Source organism: Triturus cristatus, chromosome 9 (assembly GCF_964204655.1).
Source record: "Triturus cristatus chromosome 9, aTriCri1.1, whole genome shotgun sequence".
Taxonomy (NCBI): domain Eukaryota; kingdom Metazoa; phylum Chordata; class Amphibia; order Caudata; family Salamandridae; genus Triturus; species Triturus cristatus.
This window is the reverse complement of record NC_140592.1, coordinates 693,163,073-693,182,404: the sequence shown is the minus strand read 5'-3', so window position 1 is coordinate 693,182,404 and position 19,332 is coordinate 693,163,073.

Below are 19,332 nucleotides of genomic sequence, written 5' to 3'. Positions count from 1 at the left end.
GTCAGTTTGGAATGTGGGTGGGCTCCTAATTTTGTACAGATCTTGGCAAACGAGAAGGTGGGGTCTGCTAAAGACTTGCCTAGATAATTTGGATTAGTGAGGAAACTTCTCTTTAATCAAAGATTGAACAAACCTGGAGACTGTGCAAATAACAGTAATATGGAGAGAGTAAACTCCACTATTATCATACAGGAATAAAGAATAATACTTGCCAGATCACTTGCCTTTTGCCGCTAAACAGGAAAAGGGAGAGTAAAAGACATTTCCTGTGCTCTTTCAGCGATTAAGAATCAAGGCGAGATTCCATCCCATTAAAGTTTTCTAGAACCGGTTCAGCTGAAACCATTTTCTTTTCAGTTAAGGTGGTATTGATCACAAGTCTGGATGCTAAGTACCTAAATCGTAATAGCAGGGACTTGTACAGTGACTTTGTTGTGTCTTTCAGATCTCCCTCCCGGCTGTCCCCTTCCTTCCCTCGCTTGATCTTTCCAACTGTCTGGGCTTTAACAGCAAGCAGCAGTTGGGAAAATGGGAGGTGGACCCACTTGAGCATCTCCTTGATACTGAGGAGTTTGTCTGGCTGACAAACCCTTCCCACAGAATGTTTGGTAATTCCCGCTCAGATATATTATCAGTGTGTCTAGCATGTGCACTTTTTTTCATACTTGGTCACAGCATGGCCCATCTCATTCCTGGGCTTCCCAACCAGGACAATTCAACAAACCCTAAAACTGTGGCTCCACCTCCCCACTATGGACCAGTGTTCCACTTTGGCCACAAAGGAGTGACCCATCACCCATAATTCCTTGAAATAACAAGAAGCTACACATTACTACACACTTTATGTATAGCTGAAAGCACATCCTACATTGGAGCAGTACAACATACAACATTAATTGCACATAAGACGAGATTGCACTATTTAATGATGTGGGTTCGAGTCTTGGCATCCACTCGGCATTCTGGGCAAATCCTTTAATCTCCCTGTACACTCCTGTAAAGGGCTCAAATACCATTGGGTCGAGATTGCGCTATATAATGATGTAGGTTTGAATTTCTGCTTCGGCTCAACTTTCTGTGCAAATCATTTAATCTCCCTGTGCGCTGATGTAAATCAATTGAGTACCTTCGGGTCGAGTTTGCGCTATATAATGATGTTGCCGAAATGGTGACAGACCGCGCATGGCAATGCAATGCAAACATTAAAACAAAACGAAGACATGACTGTCCATTGCATCAGGTGATATGCATAATGAAAGAGACCATGGATAAGTGATTATTTTTCTGACGACGTTACCATCAATGCCATTAACGGATATATACATTCTTGCGCATTATCATAATTGAAACCTCATGTAATCTTTACAGCAGTATTTTCTGATGAAATATATTCAGTCACTTGAATTAGCAACATAGTGTGTTGTCCATATAATCTGCCTGACCTTAAAATGACTGTTTTCCAAGCTAATAATTGGGGAGAGGATGTGGCGTAACAGCTGAGCTGCTGACTTTGGATTTGAAGGAACCGTGTTTGAATCTCTGCTTCGGCTCAACATTCTGGCCAAATCATTTAATCTCCCCGTGCGCTCATATAAAGCACTTGAATACCTTGAGGTCGAGATCATGCTATATAAAGATGTGGCCGCGATGATGACACATGAAAGCAGGTGCAGTGGTAGTAAAGCACTGAAAGATCAACCACACGTGTGCAGTGCTCTTGAACAAAGGGAAAAGTAGTCCCTTTTACAGTTGCTAAAATAAAAGAAGTGAAGGAGTAAAAAGAGGAAAGATTAACCACTAAGCAGCAAGGATTTTTAAAGGACACTGACAAAAACAAATGAAAAGCAGTCGGCGGTCTGTAAGCCCACAAAGTATATACAGCATGTCTCAGGGAGGCAGCACAAGTGCGGACTAGGATCTACCTTAAAAAAAATGACACTGGGGTAAATATTTGTTCACATAGCACCAAAGCACTTCAAAACATTGTGACAAGTCTTTCAGCCACTACCCTTATTTATAGTTTAAGGCAGCCTTGTTTCTCGAATTGTGTCTGAGAAGATGTACTGTAAACCAATATACTAACAAGCAACCGTGTCCACTGGATTGGTAGAGGACATGATGGAAACTCTCCCCTTGGCCTCAGACCCCGACATAAAATCTGTATCTTTTAGATTGCCATCTTCTAATCCACATGATTGCCCCTGCTGGTAAGCCATCCTAAAAAGTGGTGGTGGCTGCCCCAATTCCAAAGGAATACATTTGCACTTTCTTCCATGATATCCCACTTCTGAAAGCGCCCACCTGTGGACAATTCGAAACTGTGATTGAATCAGTGGCTTACAATCGTGGTGTACCGGCAAATACACAGGTTGCTTAGGACAGCAAGTTCTGTAGGCCAGAGTCAGATCTACGTGATAATACTTGGGACCGCCCAGTTTTTCTAAATTGCCCCTTCACACTCTTGGTCCTAATTAGAATGTCTGTCAGCTCAGCCCTATCTCAACCCTTCTTGAAATCTACCACTTAGTGTCCTGTATGACAGGTCATTCTTTGCCCAGGCCACTAGCTCAGAAGTCTTAGAAGGCCCAAAATCAGGCTAGCAAAAAAATGGTGGAGGATGGCAACTCCTCGTATTTGGTAGAGACATCTAGCCACAGATTTCTTATTTTTGTACTTCCCAGGCATCAGACTTGATCCGTAAGATTTTTCTTGAGCAGTACCCCTGCGTGCTGATAGGTGGCATTGGTCGACTCCGCATGACGTTGTCTCAGTCATCGTGACTTTCTCATCGCCTATGTATGTTCCACCTCAGCGCGCGGACATCCGTTCTTGTTTTCCGTGCCAGCCAGCACAGATCCTTTAAAAAGAACTTTTTAAAACTTTTTGTTTGCATTTTTTCATTGCTGTGTAGGTTTATCATGTCTAAACAGACCTCTTGATTCAACCAGTGCAGCGCCTGTCACTGCATCATGTCGATCATGGATCCCCACCTCGTGTTTCTTTAGTAACTGGAGCGCAACCACGACCTGAAGCTGTGCTCCGACTGCTGGGCCAAGGCGCCTAAAGCTGCTTGCGGCCTGGCGTCAGGTGCCTCGGAAGTCTCCTCAGAGGCCTTGTTCCAGGTCTCGGTCGAGAGGAAGGTCTTAGCACCTCTCTGGTGGCTCCAAGTCTTCATACCTCCATTCAAAGTCCACGAAGGGGTCAGGTAAGAAGCACCACAAAAAACTCAAGAATTCTACTTTGCCCCGTGCGTCACCCGACGTGTTCGAAGTCCTCATAGGGGGTCAGGTAAGAAGCGCCACAAAAAACACAAGAATTCAACTTTGCCCCGTCCATCACCCGACGCAGTGGAGCAGTCTCAATGTTCGTGGCCTCGTTCTGTGGAACATGTGCCTGGGTCGGCTCTGTGTTTCCCTCTGTGACCGGGAGTGACCCCCGCCCTGTTGAAAGAATTTTATGACTCCATATTTGGGTGGCCTGATGCTGCTGGCACGCCTTCGGGCCCCGCTAGTTTAGAGGGAGGAGCTCCATTGGGTTCCGCACATCTGCTCCAGCTCCGGCGCCCATTGACTCCTCATGGATCCATTCCCAGATTTGAACAAGCACCAGTTGCAACTCCTCGACCTTCCCTGGCACCGCATCGGACACCGCCACTCTCTCTGGCTCCCACCGGCCACGTCCGCCCCATTCTCATCCCTGACAACACGAAGCCAGCCGGGCATCCTGTGGAAAGTGAATATTTTTCTTTGTTTATGTCCCATTATACACCCTCTCTTTCTGTCCCAGGCACATCATAATGGTAACTAGAAAACCCAACACGTAAAACATAAGATTGCGCACGACACAGTTCATCCTCTAACTGCATCCACACATTCTTTTGGTCAAGCCGATTCTGAGAAACAAGCTCCTGTTAGCTAACACACAACACCAGACATCCTGTCATAACCGTCTTTCTCTTATCTAAGGAACCAGCCTAGGGTCATTTCATAAACATGCCGCTTCTACCGTGACTTCCTCATTGTGATTACAACACAGTCACGTCTCTCCTGCCATGACTTCCTCATAATTGCACCATTGTAACTGAAATTGGCCAAGGGAAGCTCTTTCTTTACTTCCTGTTTTCTGTGACAAGAAATGTATAAAATGCTGTACTTGTGATGATTAAAACAGAGACCATTCCTGAACCTCCTTAGGTGACGGAGCTCTCCCTTAACTCGAGTTACTGAAATAAACTCCAGGAATTCTAACCACCACGGACTCTGCTCTTCATGCTTTGACCTTTTTATAGTATAGAAATTCTGATCAAAGTAAATTACTAAAATATTTACCTCAATCCAGCGGCACCAGCAGAGCCCTCGTACTCTGTCGCATCTTCAGCCCTATTTGGATGGGATAGGATTGGAGGAGGATTGGGAGGGGATGCAGGACCCCTTAGAAGTCCCGCTTTATTCAGAAAAAATTGACTGGTATGAGAAACTGGGTGATGCCAGTAGCTTGGATACCTCTCCAGATCCTGGCATGCTTTCTCCTCCTAACCTGGCTATGGACAAGGGAGCTTCCCTTGCCATGGTAGTATGTAGGGCTACCGAAGTCACGGACCGACCGCTTCCTACTGTGGCAGTCAAGACCAATGTCTTGATGGAGATCCAGCAGCCTGGCATCTCTACCTCGGTACTCTTGCTGCCATTTAATGAGGCCTTAGCTGATGTTCTCCTGGACACCTGGTCCAAGCCCAGTACAGGAGCTTCTGTGAGTTGAACTCTCACCCACCACAATCGCCCTGCACCGGGCGACCCAACTTTTCTCACATCTCACCCTACCCCCTACTGCTTGGTGATCCTAGCCTCTACTTCTCATGGTGCGTTCCCTTCCGCACACCCGATAGGGAATCCAAAAGGCTGGATAGCTTCATCTAGAAAATATTTCCTTCCAGCAGCCTATCATTGCGGACTGTAACCACTGCATGCCTTTTTGGCCATTACTTCCATTGGTTATGAGAGCCGGTTGCGAATGTGCTGCCACAAGTCCCGGAGGAGTTCTGAGCTATCTTCTCCCAAGCTGTTTCAGACAGGAGAGATGCAGCAAAGTGTACCATATGCTGTGGCCTTGACAAGACAGACTTGCTGGGCAGAGTGATTTCCTCGACGGTGGCCGTTAGATGCCACAATGGCTGATGCCACACTGGCTGAGAATGTCTGGCATCTCTGGGAATGTCCAAGCCAACCTTATGGACATACCCTTTCGATGGCTCTTGTCTCTTCAGAGATTGGGCAGACGCGGTGCTAGAGTGCTTCAAGGAATCACGGGCTACAACCAAGTTATTGGGTCTCTGTGTCATCTCGTCCTGTGTCTGCCTTTTGCTCCTTTCGTTGCTACGGTCGGGGCTTCCAGCCCTATCCTAGCCGGAGGTCCCCGCTGGTTCTGCAACTTATGCATGGCCGTGGGTGCTGCTCGCCCCAATCCCGTGGGTCGGGCAGCCAGCGGTCAGGTCAGGCCACAGAACCCCCTCCCTCCGCCACCTCCAAACCTTCCTAGTCTGATTTTACCAGATCATGGGCGTCCATTTGGTGGTAGGATATGCCATCTCCTCCACCACTGGCAGGACATCACCTCGGACAGGTGGGTTTTACAGATAGTCCGAAGGGGGTACTCCCTCCCTTTCGAGAACACCCCACCCTCCATACCTCCCTGTGCCCCAGAGTGCAGTGAACCAAGGACCAGGAGGTGGTAAGAAGGCAGACTAGTGCGGTCTCTTAACATGAAATTTAAAAAGCGATTTTCCCTACCCGTTTTTTGGCTAGGAGAGTGAGTAAAGTTTTGTACAAACAGTATTGTTAGAGGGCAAAGTTTGTTGGGCTCTTACGTGCAGAACTCCAAAGTGTGGATTGAGCCTGTCTGTCCACTAGGAGATTCTGAATTGAGGAGCAGGTTCCAACTACCTATCCGGCAAACATTACCTGTGGTCGCAGAGACCTTATATAGGCTGCAATTGGATGCTAACTGTGTGCACTAATTGGTGATTGCATCTGGTGTTTCTATTGGATTAGTGTTAGTGTTCTCATTGATTGGGTATTTAAGGGTACTCATTGGTTCCTGGTTCAGTGATTCTATTGATTCAGGGCTAGTGATCTGATTGGTGGATAGGTTTAGGTTTTCGGATTGGTTCCTGGGGCTGGGTTTTCTATTAGACATAGGGTTTAGGGCCTTGTGTCTGTTTGGGTGCTTGGACTAGGGCTGTGATTGGTTGTAAGGGCTTGGTCTCCTTTTGGTCCTAGGGCTTAGAGCTAGTGTTCTGGTTGGTTAGGGTTAGGACTAGGGTTCCCATTGGTTAAAGGGGTCACCTGATTTCTAGGGCTATATAAGGCCAGGGTTTAGGGCGTCTCAGCCCGAGGGTCCAGGTTAAGGGCGGAGAGGACATGGGCTAATGCCCGTTTGAGCCGGTTCGATACTGGTTGGGACTAGGGCCTGAAATGTTGTCCAATTTTACATACATCTGCACCCACCCTACACTACCCACATCCAGAACCAGAGTAACATACTTACAAACCATGAACTACTCATGTACTACAAACTAACCCTATACAAAATTCTGTCTCTGCACCCACTACAAAACCCCACAAACCACACTTATACACCATTCTATCCCAGATACCATACATTTGCGCCATCACTTACAATACGTACACAACTCTATCCTATACCACTGACCAATCCACTCCTGACTAACTGTTAGACCTGGCATCTTCTAGCGTATTTCCCCTGTCTTTTTGTTTTCTCACCTCCTGGTTTTTACTCTGTTTTTGCTGGTTTAGTGTCTCTGCACACTTTTTCACTGCTGTTCAGTGTTAAAGTGCAAGTTCTCCTATTGTAATATGTGTTCTGGATTGGTGTTTCCAAGATTGCCATATTTGTTTTACTTGGAAGTCCCTAGTAAAGTGCACTCACTGTGCTAGGGCCTGTACATCAATTGCTGCTAGTAGGCCTGCAGCAATGAATGTGCCACCCACACAAGCAGGCTTTCAAAAGGTTCTCAGACCTGCCACTGCAGTGTCTGCGTGCAATTTTTACTGCCATTTCCATTTTGGCAAGGACACCCACTTGCCAAGCCGTACCCTTCCCTTTTATTGCATGTAAGTTACCCCTAAGGTAGGCCCAATGTACCCCTAATGGCAGGGTGCAGTGTATGAGAAAGGTAGGACATGTCCGGGAGTGTGTGACATGTCCTGATAGTGAAGTAAAGTGTATTTTGTTTTTCACTATTGAAAGGCTGTCTATTCCTTAGGATACAAAGGGAGTTTACTTATAACATTTTATAAGTATAACTTCCCATTGGGACAAGATAGGAAGATGGAGTTTAGTATGCCTGAACTCAGAATATAAAAATGCATCCTTCAGAAAAGATGATTTTTATATCATGTGTTTGAAAATACAACTTTTAGAAAGTTGGTATTTTCTTGCTTAGCCGTCCTGTGTGCCTCTGCTAGTTTATGGATTGACTTGTCTGGCTGTGGAGTGACAGGGGCTGTGGATGTGCATTCTCTTCAAACATTAACTTGGGGGGGGGGCGCAAAGTATGTCCTGCCTTTACTGGATGAGTTGGGGCTGGGCTGAATAGACCTGGGCTGCATTTAGAGTAGTAGGAGGAGATTTCCTTGCACCTGAATGGGCCTGGTCTGCCTGAACAATGCTGTCTCCACCTCCTGCCGAGAAGCTGTGCCAGAGAGGATCAAACTGGTTTGGACTAAGCACAGACACTCTCTGCCCAAGAGAACAAAGAGAAATGCAGTATAAATATTGGGGCCCAGACCTTTAGAACTCCTTTGGGACCAAGAAGACTGCCAAGAAATTGATCTGTAGAAGCTGTGAGGAGGAACTACCGCTTTGCTGTATGCTTTGCTGTGTTGGCCTGCAGTGGCTGCTTCTGTCTCCGGTGTTCACCAAGGTGATGGCGGTGGTCGCAGCTCATCTGTGGAGATCAGGGATTTCAGTCTTCCCCCTTTCTCGATGACTGGCTGTTGAAGGTGGGCTTGCCACAGACGGTCATCTCCGGCCTATGGCTAACCTCCTGTATTAGGTGCGGTTCACTATCAACGTGCCGAAGTCACACCTGACTCCTTCCCAGGTGCTCTCTTTCATCAGAGCTGTTCAGGACGCATGCAGTTTCAGGCCTATTCTCCCGAACTGTGAGTCCAAGATATTCAGGCTATGATACCCATGTTACAGCCGCTATCCTGGATTTTGGTGAGCCTGCTGGGCTTCATGACCTCCTGCTAGTGAATTATGCCAGATGGCACATGCAGGCTCTGCATTGGGACCTTAAGTTCCAATGGGCACAGCATCGGGGGAATCTCACTGACCTGTTCCAGATGTCAGAGGGAACTGCACAAAATCTGCAATAGTTATTGACAAACTGCAAATAGTCACAGGCAGACCCCCTTTCCCCTCCCCACCCAGATCTTACAGTGGTGACAGATGCTTCACTCCTGGGATGGGGCTTCCATCTGGGGGAGGTGGAGATCAGTAGACTGGTCTCTGGCGAAAGCCGGGCTCCACATCAACCTTGGTGGAGCTTTTTGAGATTCGATTGGCCCTAAAAGCTGTCTTACCATCTCTCAAGGGAAGGCTGGTTCCGGTGTTCATGGACAACACCACGTGGTACTGAAACAAACAAGGCAGGGTGGGGTCGTGGACCTTGTGTCGGTAGGCCCTGCGTCTCTGGACTTGGCTTGAACAGCAGGTTATTTCCCTGGTGGTTCACCACCTGACTGGTTCCCTGAACGCCAGGGCGGGCGAACTCAGCCGTTGGTGCCTGGCGGATCACAAATGGTGTGTCAATCTGGGGGTGGTGCAAGGACTCTTTCAGCGGTGGGGAGAGCCTTAGTTAGATCTGTTCGCCTCTGCCGAAAATGCACAATGTCAGCAGTTTTGCCCGTTGGAGTTTCCAAGGTGGCACCAGCTTGGTGACGCTTTTCATCTTCAGTGGAGCTCAGGCCTCCTGAACGCCTTTCTACCAATACTACTCCTGTCCAGAGTGCTCAAGAAGATCAGGAGCGACCGGGCCCGTCATTCTTGTGGCTTCAAACTGGGCATGAAGAGTTTGGTACCCCGAGCTTCTGCGAATGAGCATCGATCCTCCTATCAAGCTGCCCCCTCAGAAGGATCTTCTGTTGCAGCAGCAGGGGAGAGTCTTCCACCAGAACCGGTCAACCCTCCGCCTCCTTGCGTGGAGATTGAGTGGCGACAGTTGATAGCATTTGACCTTCTCCTGAAGCATGCAAAGTTATTCTGGCAGCCAGGCGTCGCTTCATTAAATTGATATACGCCTGCCAATGGCAACCATTTTGCCCTCTGACTGCCTCCCTTTCTGACATCCTTCTTTTCATTCTATTTCTTTCCCCACATGACTCTGCTCTGGGTACTCCAAACGGTTACCTTTCAGTCTTTTCCGCCTTTCTATGGTTGCTAGACCAACCATCACTATTCAAGTCCCCTATTGTAAATAGATTTCTGAAGGGGCTTACTCATTTGTTCCTCCCCTCACATTTTATCATGCCCCAGTGGACCTTAACTTGGTCTTCACTTGTTTGATGTGTTTACCTTTTGAGCTACTGCACAATTGCCCCCTCTGTCTGTTCACCATCAAGACATCCTTTTGAGTGCCAATAACTTCTGCCAGAAGGGTGAGTGAGTTGCAGGCACTTTCTTAGCAGCCTCCTTACCTGACCGATTTCCCAGACAAGGTAGTGCTCCGCATTCGGTCTTCCTTTTTGCCAGAAGTAGTGACCCCTTTCCATCTAGAGCAGTCTGTCACCTTGTCCACCCTCTATGCTCCTCTGCATCTTTTAAAGGAAGAGGAACGTCTCCACTGTCTGGACCCAAGAAGAGAGTTATTATTCTACCTTAACCCCATTAAAGAGTTCCAGGTGGACGACCAACTCTTTGTGGGGTACATTGGAGCAAACAAGGGATGTGCTGTGCAGAAGAGGACCATCTCCCGAAAGGTTATTTGTTATATCTAAGGTTTTTACCTTACATCTTCCCTGTTTCTCTGCCTCTGCTGTTCAGCCAATGAGAGTCTACATAAGGATTTTTACGCCCTCCCGCCCCACCAGTGTCCTCCTTCACCGGACAGCCCATTGACAGGGCGCATGTTTCCTGCTACCTGTTTCTTCCTGCCTGATTTCTGCTGCCTGCTTCTGACTGGGCGTATGTTTCCTGCTCCAGGTATCTTGCTGCCATTGACATCCTGCTGCCACTTGTCAGGTGTATGCTTCCTTACTACTTCTACATCTACTACAATTCAAGTGGCAAACCTTTTACTGTAGGTGCAGCCGCGTTTTACAGCATCTACAGCAGCGAATTCTATGGGATGAGGTATTTGTTTTTGTGCTGTGCGCCTTGTACCTCACATAAATTCTGATTTGAACTTTGTGCTGCACATGAATTTTGGCTTTACCTTAGTGCTGATTTTGACTCTGTGCTCCCGCCATGGAATTGGCATTTCTGTTACTTGTGGAACTTTTCAATCCTGCACTTTTGTCATGCATGTGGATTCATTTTCTTCCACTGGTTTAATAGCGAGAGAGAGGGGCCCTCATTTTCTGGGCAGGGCGGATTTGTATTACTTCTTTATTTACCAATGTACAAGTCTGGTGTCGACATGTTTTTGAATTTACTGGCTCAGCGCGCGCGCACTTACTGTTATTTTACATCAAGGCCCGGAGGCCAATATTATGCATTATCCCTTTTATTGCTCCCCAGACAGCAGCAACAAACAAACAATAGAATCAGAACACTTTCAGCTTCTTTAGAACACTGAACATGCATAAATACGTAGAACTGGTAGCCATCTTCCTCTTTTGTTGCTGCTCAGTGATCAGATAAGTCGCACTTTTATCCCCTTGTATAAGATTAATTAGGCTTGGTTAACAGAAGTCTTGTATGATTTATTTAAAAGAGTATTTTTATTAAGCTAATATTGAATGAATTAGAATTAAAAAGAGTAGCATTTGTATTTAGAAAGCGAGGTCTGTCTGAAATATTTGACTGATTTTGCTTCGTTGATGTTGCGGGCGCTTTTAAATGCGATGAATTTGGAAATAGAGAAGTATGTACGGACAGGACTCGCAACTATAGGAAATAGACTTTAAAGTCAGTTTGGGTTACCTTTGGCAAGGCGGTTGGTAGTTGTGCACAAGCGCGAGGCAACGAGTGGGGAATTCTCGAGCGCAGTTGTAATTTGTGTCTCGAGGTCGGCATCTCTAGTGCGAGGAAAGTGCGCACAGCATACGAGAAGAGAATCTTGAACTAGTGGGGCCGCCGTACGCACGCAACGTGCAGCGGCCATTTTGGTTGTTTGGGAAAGGTTGAATTCGGTGAAAGGGGCATTGTGAAGGACATGTTTTGGGATTAGAAATGCGAAGTCTGTCAGAACGCTAGACAGTTTCTGACAGACTTCGGTCGAAGTTCAGGAGGAGGTAGTGTTTGTTATTAGAAGTGAGGAGATAAGGGAAATAATTTCAATATCAAGGTTTGAGAAAGTAATAAGGAAGGGAGTTTAAAAAGGATTTATGAATTAGTTTGTTGAAAGGATTTTGAGAGGAAATCTTAAAGTTGGTGTTGTAGGAAAGATTAAAAAATAAATAAGAGAATGGAAGGTGTTGGAGGGAACTTTGAGGAGAGAATGAAGAGCTACATGGAAAAAATGTATGGGGAGATGTCGGCTTCAATAGATAAAAAAATAGAGAATACTATGGAGAAAGGGATGTTAAGAAGGCAAAGATCAGGGGAGGACGAGAATTTCTGGACCACTGAGGAGATTGGAGTGGTAGCAGGAGGTTCAAATAAAGGAAATAAGAAGGCGCAAAAAAGGAAAATGATTGAGTCATTGAAAAAAGGGAACGAACGTAAGGTTCTGAGAGGAATCGCTATAAAGGCGAAGGAGGGCGCTAAAAGGACGCAGAAAATTAAACGTACTACTGTTGCATGTGATTCAACATCATCAAGTGGTGATGTTGAGCTTACTTTTAGCTCTGGTATCGAAGATTCAGATGTGGAGGAAGTTCCACTTAAAAGGAGAAAGGTAAAAGAGAGAGAAATAAAAATGGAAGAAAATGAGATTGTGGATCCTCAGGGAGAGGATATGTTTGACCCTTTTTTAATACAACATCCTTTTTCTCCGCAGTGGGCTCTGGGGAGCACGTTGCAAAGTATGTGAGATTTTGGATTAGGAGGGAGATACCAAAAGAGGTCAGGACTAGAATGAGAAGTGAGTGTCCTAGACCTAGTCTGGAGAGCAAGGTTGCGTATACTCCAGAACTTGATCAAAAGATGATGGCATTTATAAATAAATATGGAAAAGACCCTAGGAAAGGTCTAGAAAAGGGATTAAAAGGGTGTCAAGATATACTTTTAGATGTCTTGGGGCCACTGACAAAAATATTTGATATGTGCGAGGAAGCACATTCTAATAATACTGGAGTTGATGTGGCAGAAATGCGACAATGGGTCCAAAGGGCCATTTGTCTTTTGGGGAATGCAAATACGGCAATTTGCATTGAGAGGAGAAAGTCAATTCTATTTAAAATTGACCCAAAATTGGCGGACTTAGCGAATAAGGAACCTGGAGAGCGTAGTGAGGGCTTGCTCTTTGGAGACGAGTTCGTTAAGGATATGTCTCGTTATGTCAATACATTTAGTTCGCTTGAGAAAGCACAAAAGGACATAAGGAGAGTTTTTAGAGTGGCCGGGCGGATGCGGGGTCGATTCCCCGGCTGAGGACAAGCCTTTTCTAGAGAGAACTTTGGAAGAGGAAGACCCTATGGTACTGGTTATGGATCCAATTTCTACGGATCAAGAGGTGGACAGGGAACTTTCTTCCCTCAGAGGCAGCGAAGCAGGGCCAGAGGAATGTGTTCAGAGAGGCGGACAAGAGGTGCCTCAGGTAAGATGTTTACAAGGCCCTTTTTGTATCCAAATAAAGTTGGGCGGCAGTTTCGAGATGGAAAGAGATTACAAAGGATCCATGGGTTTTGGAGACGGTTACAGAATAGATTTCTTGCAGACGCCAGTGCAGGTGACTGTTCCGAATATTTTGAGATTCTCAGTAGAAATGGAGGATTTGGTGACGAGGAATTAGAGAAAAAAGGGGCTATAGAAATTGCAAGGATTGTGAAGGGAGGCTTTATAAGCAACATATTTCTGGTGGAAAAAAAGGTAAAAGGTATGCGTCCTGTGATAAATTTGAAGGAATTGAACGATTGGGTAACGTACAATCATTTCAAGATGGAGGGGATTCATATGTTGAGGGATCTTTTAAGGAAAGGAGATTGGTCGACAAGATTGGATTTGAAGGATGTGTATTTGACTTTTCCAATGTGCAAGGAGCAGAGGGACTTCCTACAGTTCAGGTGGAAAGGAAGGCTATGGAGGTTCAGGAGTCTCCCTTTTGGGTTGACTTCGGCCCCTTTGTGTTTTACGAAGGTGATGCGTCCAGTAGCAGCTTGGTTGAGGTCAAGGGGAATACGATTAATAGTGTATCTGTACGATTTTTTTATCATGGCGGAAGAGAGGAATTTAGCAAAGGAACAGACGGAGTTTGCAGTGAAGGTAATAGAGGATCTAGGATTTGTAGTGAACAAGGAGAAATTTTGTGTGGCGCCACAGCAGACGATTCAATTTATAGGTTTTCAGATACAGACGTTGGACTGTGTGTTGAGGTTACCTATGATGAAGGTGAAGAAAATAAGGAAGGAGGTGAAAAGAGCAATTAATTCAAATTGGATTACATTGAGACAGTTAGCTCCATTGCTGGGTCTATTGTCAGCATCAATTCAAGCGATTTTTCCGGCCCCTCTACATTACAGGGCATTGCAGAGATTGAAGGGTTTTCACTTGAGGAGAGGGGCAAAGTATTAACAAAAAATGTTGTTGAATCAAGAGTCGAAGGAAGAATTGAAGTGGTGGTTGATGGATCTAGAGGCATGGAACGGCAGGGCGATTTTTGGAGAAGTTCCAGAAGTAGAGATAGAGTCTGATGCGAGTCTTCACGGTTGGGGAGCACAATGTGGTCTGGTGTCAACAGGAGGGAAGTGGTCAAAGGAGGCGAAAGAGATGCACATAAATTGTCTGAAACTTCTTGCCGGATCATTTGCAGTAAAAAGCTTCATGAGGGATCAGGTGAAGTGTTGTGTGCTTTTGAAGATGGACAATTTGTCGGCTGTAAGGTACGTGAACAAATTAGGAGGACCTCGATTGAAGGGGTTAGCGGACTTGGCGAAGGAGTTTTGGAAATTTTGCTTAGAGAAGGAGATTGTGGTTCAGGCTCAATATATTCCGGGTCTGTGCAACGTAGAAGCGGATTGGTTTTCAAGATATCTCAGAGATGTGAGCAATTGGAAGCTTCAGAGGGGGATCTTTTTGAAGTTGGAGAAGAGGTGGGGTCCATTTCAGGTGGATCTTTTTGCGGACAGACTGAATTGTCAGATGAGGGAATTTTACAGTTGGAGACCGGATCCGGAGGCCAAAGGAATAGATGCCTTTCTCCAGAATTGGAGTGTAGGGAGAAATTATGCTTTTCCCCCATTCTCATTGATTCAGAGGACTCTGATGAAAATCAGGAGAGAGAAGGCAGAGATGGTAATTTTGACGCCCTTTTGGAGAGCTCAAGTGTGGTTTCCAGATATGATGGATTTATTGATAGAGGATCCGGTGTTGTTACCGGATTTAAGGGAGATCATTCTGGATCCAGAGGGGTATGTTCATGATTCAGTGGTGAGGGGTCAGTTAAGGTTGGTGGCGTGGCTGATTTCAGGAGAATATGGCAAGTGCGTGGATTATCGAAGGAGGCTGAGGATCTTATCGCTGAATCTTGGTCAAAGGGGATGACAAAGGTTTACAGATCAGCTTGGAGAAGATGGTCTGATTGGTGTGTCAAGAGGAATTTGGATTCCGTATCAGCTCCTATAGTGGAGGTGGTTAATTATTTGTCAGAATTGTATAAGTTAGGATTGGCTTACAATACAGTGAATATTAGCAGATCTGCGATTTCAGCAGGACATACTTTGGTGGATGGTTTACCAGTAGGGCAAAATGTTAGTTAAAAGGTTAGTTAAGAGTGTAAGGATGGTTTCCTCCAAGGACAAAGTATGGTGTTCTATGGGATGTTTCTTTGGTTTTGAAGCAGTTGGATAGTTGGGGTAGTAATGCGTCTTTGGATATTAATTTACTATCTTGGAAGATGGCTATGGTTCTTTGTTTGGTTTCTTGTAGAAGGGTTTCTGATATAAGAGCCTTGGAGGTGGATTCTAGGTGTTATCAACCAGAGGGTATGTGGTTTGAGTTAAGGAAAAGAACGAAGACCATGTCTAGGACAATATTTTATCCTCATTTGGAGGGTAATGACAATTTGTGTGTGGTACGGTGTTTGAGAGAGTATGAAAGGAGGACTTTAGTTTTGAGGCAAGGAGGTTGTTCACACCTTTTGATTTCTTATAGGAAACCTTTTAGGCCAGTGTCAGCGGCTACATTGGCTAGGTGGGTGAGAGACGTGATGTTGAGGGCAGGAGTAGATATTAGTATTTTTGGAGCTCATTCTGTTAGAGGGGCTATGGCAAGCAAGGCGTTTATGAGAGGTTTTAGTTTAGGTGGGATTATGAAGGCTGCAGATTGGAGTAATGAATCTACGTTTAAGAAGTTCTATTTTAAGCCTGTGGAAAATGTGTTGGATAGAGTTTTGGATGAACTTTGAACATGCATAATATTGGCCTCCGGGCCTTGATGTAAAATGCAGATTTTCCACATTTCGAAATCGGTAGAAAATCATGATTTTAATCAAGGCACGGAGGCGAATATTATCCCTCCGCTGTTCCCTCCCAATTTTATTAATGGTTTGTTTTCTATTATGCAGGTTAAAGAAGAAGAATTGGTCAATGCAGAACTTTGAAGTCGTTATCAAAGAAGGGATGAAGTTTTGTTTTTTAAAAAGAGACTTTGGATTTTATGTTTTATTCGCAGCACCCAAAGAGGAAGATGGCTGCCAGTTCTACGTATTTATGCATGTTCAGTGTTCTAAGAAGCTGAAAGTGTTCTGATTCTATTGTTTGTTTGTTGCTGCTGTCTGGGGAGCAATAAAAGGGATAATGCATAATATTAGCCTCCGTGCCTTTATTAAAATCTTGATTTTCTACCCATTTCTAAATGTGGAAAATCTGCATTAACGTGCACCTTCCGCGAGGATTCTTCTGCTTGCCTGCGCGCTCTCTATCTCGTGAGAGACCTGCCTGATTTTCCTGACGTCCGTCTGCTATCTTTGGAATGGGGGATTTCCAGCTGCTCATACACGTTTTTTTACATCGACGTGCTTTGAGCCATCCGGCGTGTGTCATTCTGGCTTGCCGCCATCTTGATTGGTGCTTTTTCCAACACCAGCCTGAACTTTCCCAGCGATGCTTGTGTACACCTTCGTGGAGCCGCATCATCAGTTAGGTGGTTTGGGCGCTCTTACTTCTTTTTTGCATGCCCCACAGCCTTTCGTATTTAGAGACTCTATTTAGTCTAAATGACTATGAATTTGTGCAGCGTTGCAGGATATTTTCCTGCTTCATTCTGGATTCTTCCTGCTGTTACTATTTCACGTCCGAGGAGCCACTTTTGTGTGAGGTATTTTATGGACATTATTTTTACGATATACCACCTCACTGCCTTCAGTTTAGAGACTCATTGCAGTTTTCCCCTTTTCATCTCCTTTAAATGCTTATCTTCAGGTTATTCTGGATACATCTGCAACCTGTGTTACCGTCTCATTGTGGCTCCCATATTTACGAAGTTTTTATTTATGCATTTTCTCCTTCTTTTCGCTCTTGCGTTTTTTTTTCATCTTTATTCCTGCTATTTCACTCTTTCTATTCTTTAATGATATAATGTGTTGATGTTAATTTTTGTGTTGTACTGACATTTTATTCTGATGCCTTGTATATTATTTATCTGTATTGATTTATTCCTATATGTACTTTTTATCACATTTCTAATTAGTGTGTATTCTCATGAGTGGTCTAACTTGAGGTGGGATTGCACTGTTTATTTTCTGTGGGTGCAGCCCACCCAGATCGCACCTTCTTTGCTGCCTTTGACTTCCATTTTCTGCATTTTCTTTTTGCTCTTGTGCGTAGTTGTTCTGTCTTTAGGCATATTTTCTTATTGAGTGGTCTAACTTGAGGTGGGATTGCACTGTTGATTTTCCGTGGGGTGCAGCCCATCCAGATCGCACCTTCTTTGCACTTGCTGTGGGGGATTCTCTATTTTGCTGTTGCTTTCAATTTCCTACTTTCTTGCTTTCATCGTTGGGTGTCAGTCACCTGTTGCTTACTTTTGATTGCTTTCTGTTTGGGTGTTCCCCACCCGTTGCTTGCTTTCTTGATTGTGTGTCATTCACCCGTTACTTGCTTTTGGTTTGGGTGTTAGCCACCCGTTTGCTTACTTATGATTGCCTTTTGCTTGGGTACTAGTCACCCCATACCTACTTTCCAGTTGGGTGTATTTCCACTCTTTGCTTGCTTTATGGTTGAGTTTTTCTTATCCTGTTGGTTGTTTTCACCCCTTGATTTTGATTCCTGTTTGGCTGCTGGTCATCTGTTGTTTTTGTTTGGATGTAGTCTTCCTTCCTTTCTTTTTCCTTTTGCTGTGTTCATTCTTTCCCATTTTCTTCGCCAGTCTGGCCAGCTGGTGTGGTTACTCTGGTGCACTTTTTCTTTGCTTGTTTTCTTGGTATACCCCTTTCTTGTTCATGCATGTCTTTTTCTCCTTTTGCTTTTTAGTTTTTAGACAATTTCCTTCCTTTTGAAAGTTCTTGCTTCTTACATTTTTCCTCTGCTAAGGAAGGAGATTTGTGTCTTTTCTAGTTTTCAAATTCTTTTGCTCTACTTTCGTGTTTTACTTATTGCATCCATTTTGCATGGGGGCAACACTAGGCTGCTGTCTCCTTCATGTCATCCCACAAGCGACGTGGCAACCATTCTCTGGCATGTTCCTTTTGTAGAGGAGCTAATCGGGGGCTTTATTGAGTTTAATGTGTCCCTTGATTTTCACACCTCTGTGACCATGATACGTACGTGTACTTGTTTCTGTCGCAGTAGAGCTGGCACTAAGGTACCTCCCCATTCAACAATGCCCTTATATAGTATTGCACCCCAGAGTCATAGTGTCAATATCGGCAACACACCCCGCCCACAAATACAGCAATACCATAATAAAGAACACACAAGACACATTGGTTATTGGAGAAAACATTGCTGCAGGTTTATTTTGCATAAGAAATATGCCAACATGGTGGGTCAACTTGCGGGCGATCCAAGGGCAGGCAGCCTCTATGCTGCCCTGCCCACCTGAAGAGCCAAATTTCACTGTGGCCCTAACCAATCGGTGCTTACCATATTAGGGGGTTACCCCTTATCACCTGTGGAGCGCCAGTCTACCCATTTACTCATGCCCCTTGAGGGGGCGGAGCGTATCCAGGCAAGCCCCCGCTTGCTCAGGTTTACAACCACCCACAGGACTAACGGGGCTCTGTCGTTCCTCCAGGGTCCTGCCGTAAGGACATCCTTGTTGTCCTCCTGAAGAGGGTACCCCTATGTACCATTCAGCCTCTAGATCGCCCTGTAACTCCGCTTGCAACACAAATTAACAAGTTAACAGCCTTCCTACCCTAGCCAGCCGTCACGCCGGGTAAGCAGTAGGGAGGGAAATGGCATGAAGTCCCGGCACGCAAAAGGACCGGCAGATTGGCGGAGGAGGCCTATATACAAGCCTCCCCGCCCACTAGAGTGCCGGAAATGACGTCTTGGGTAGCGCCGGACACCGAGTGGGTCCAAACACTAGCCTGTCGGGTTGTACCCTCATGTGGCACTAAGGTGGCCGCCCTCCTATGGGGGCATCCTGCGTGGGCCATGGGCAGCCATATAGTGCCAATATCGGCAACACACCCCGTCCGCAAATACAGCAATGCCATAATAAATAACACACAAGACATGGTTGTTGGAGAAAACATTGCTGCAGGTTTATTTTGCATAAGAAATATGCTAACATGGTGAGTCAACTTGCGGGCGATCCAAGGGCAGGCATCCCTTATGCTGCCCTGCCCACCTGAAGAGCCAAATTGCACCGTGGCCCAAACCAATCGGTGCTCGCCATTTCGGGGGGTTACCCCATATTACCTGTGGACCACCAGTCCACCCATTTACTCATGGCCCTTTAGGGGGCGGTGCGTATCCAGGCAAGTCCCCGGTTGCTCAGGTTTACAACCGCCCGCAGGACTAAAGGGGCACAGTCGTTCCACCA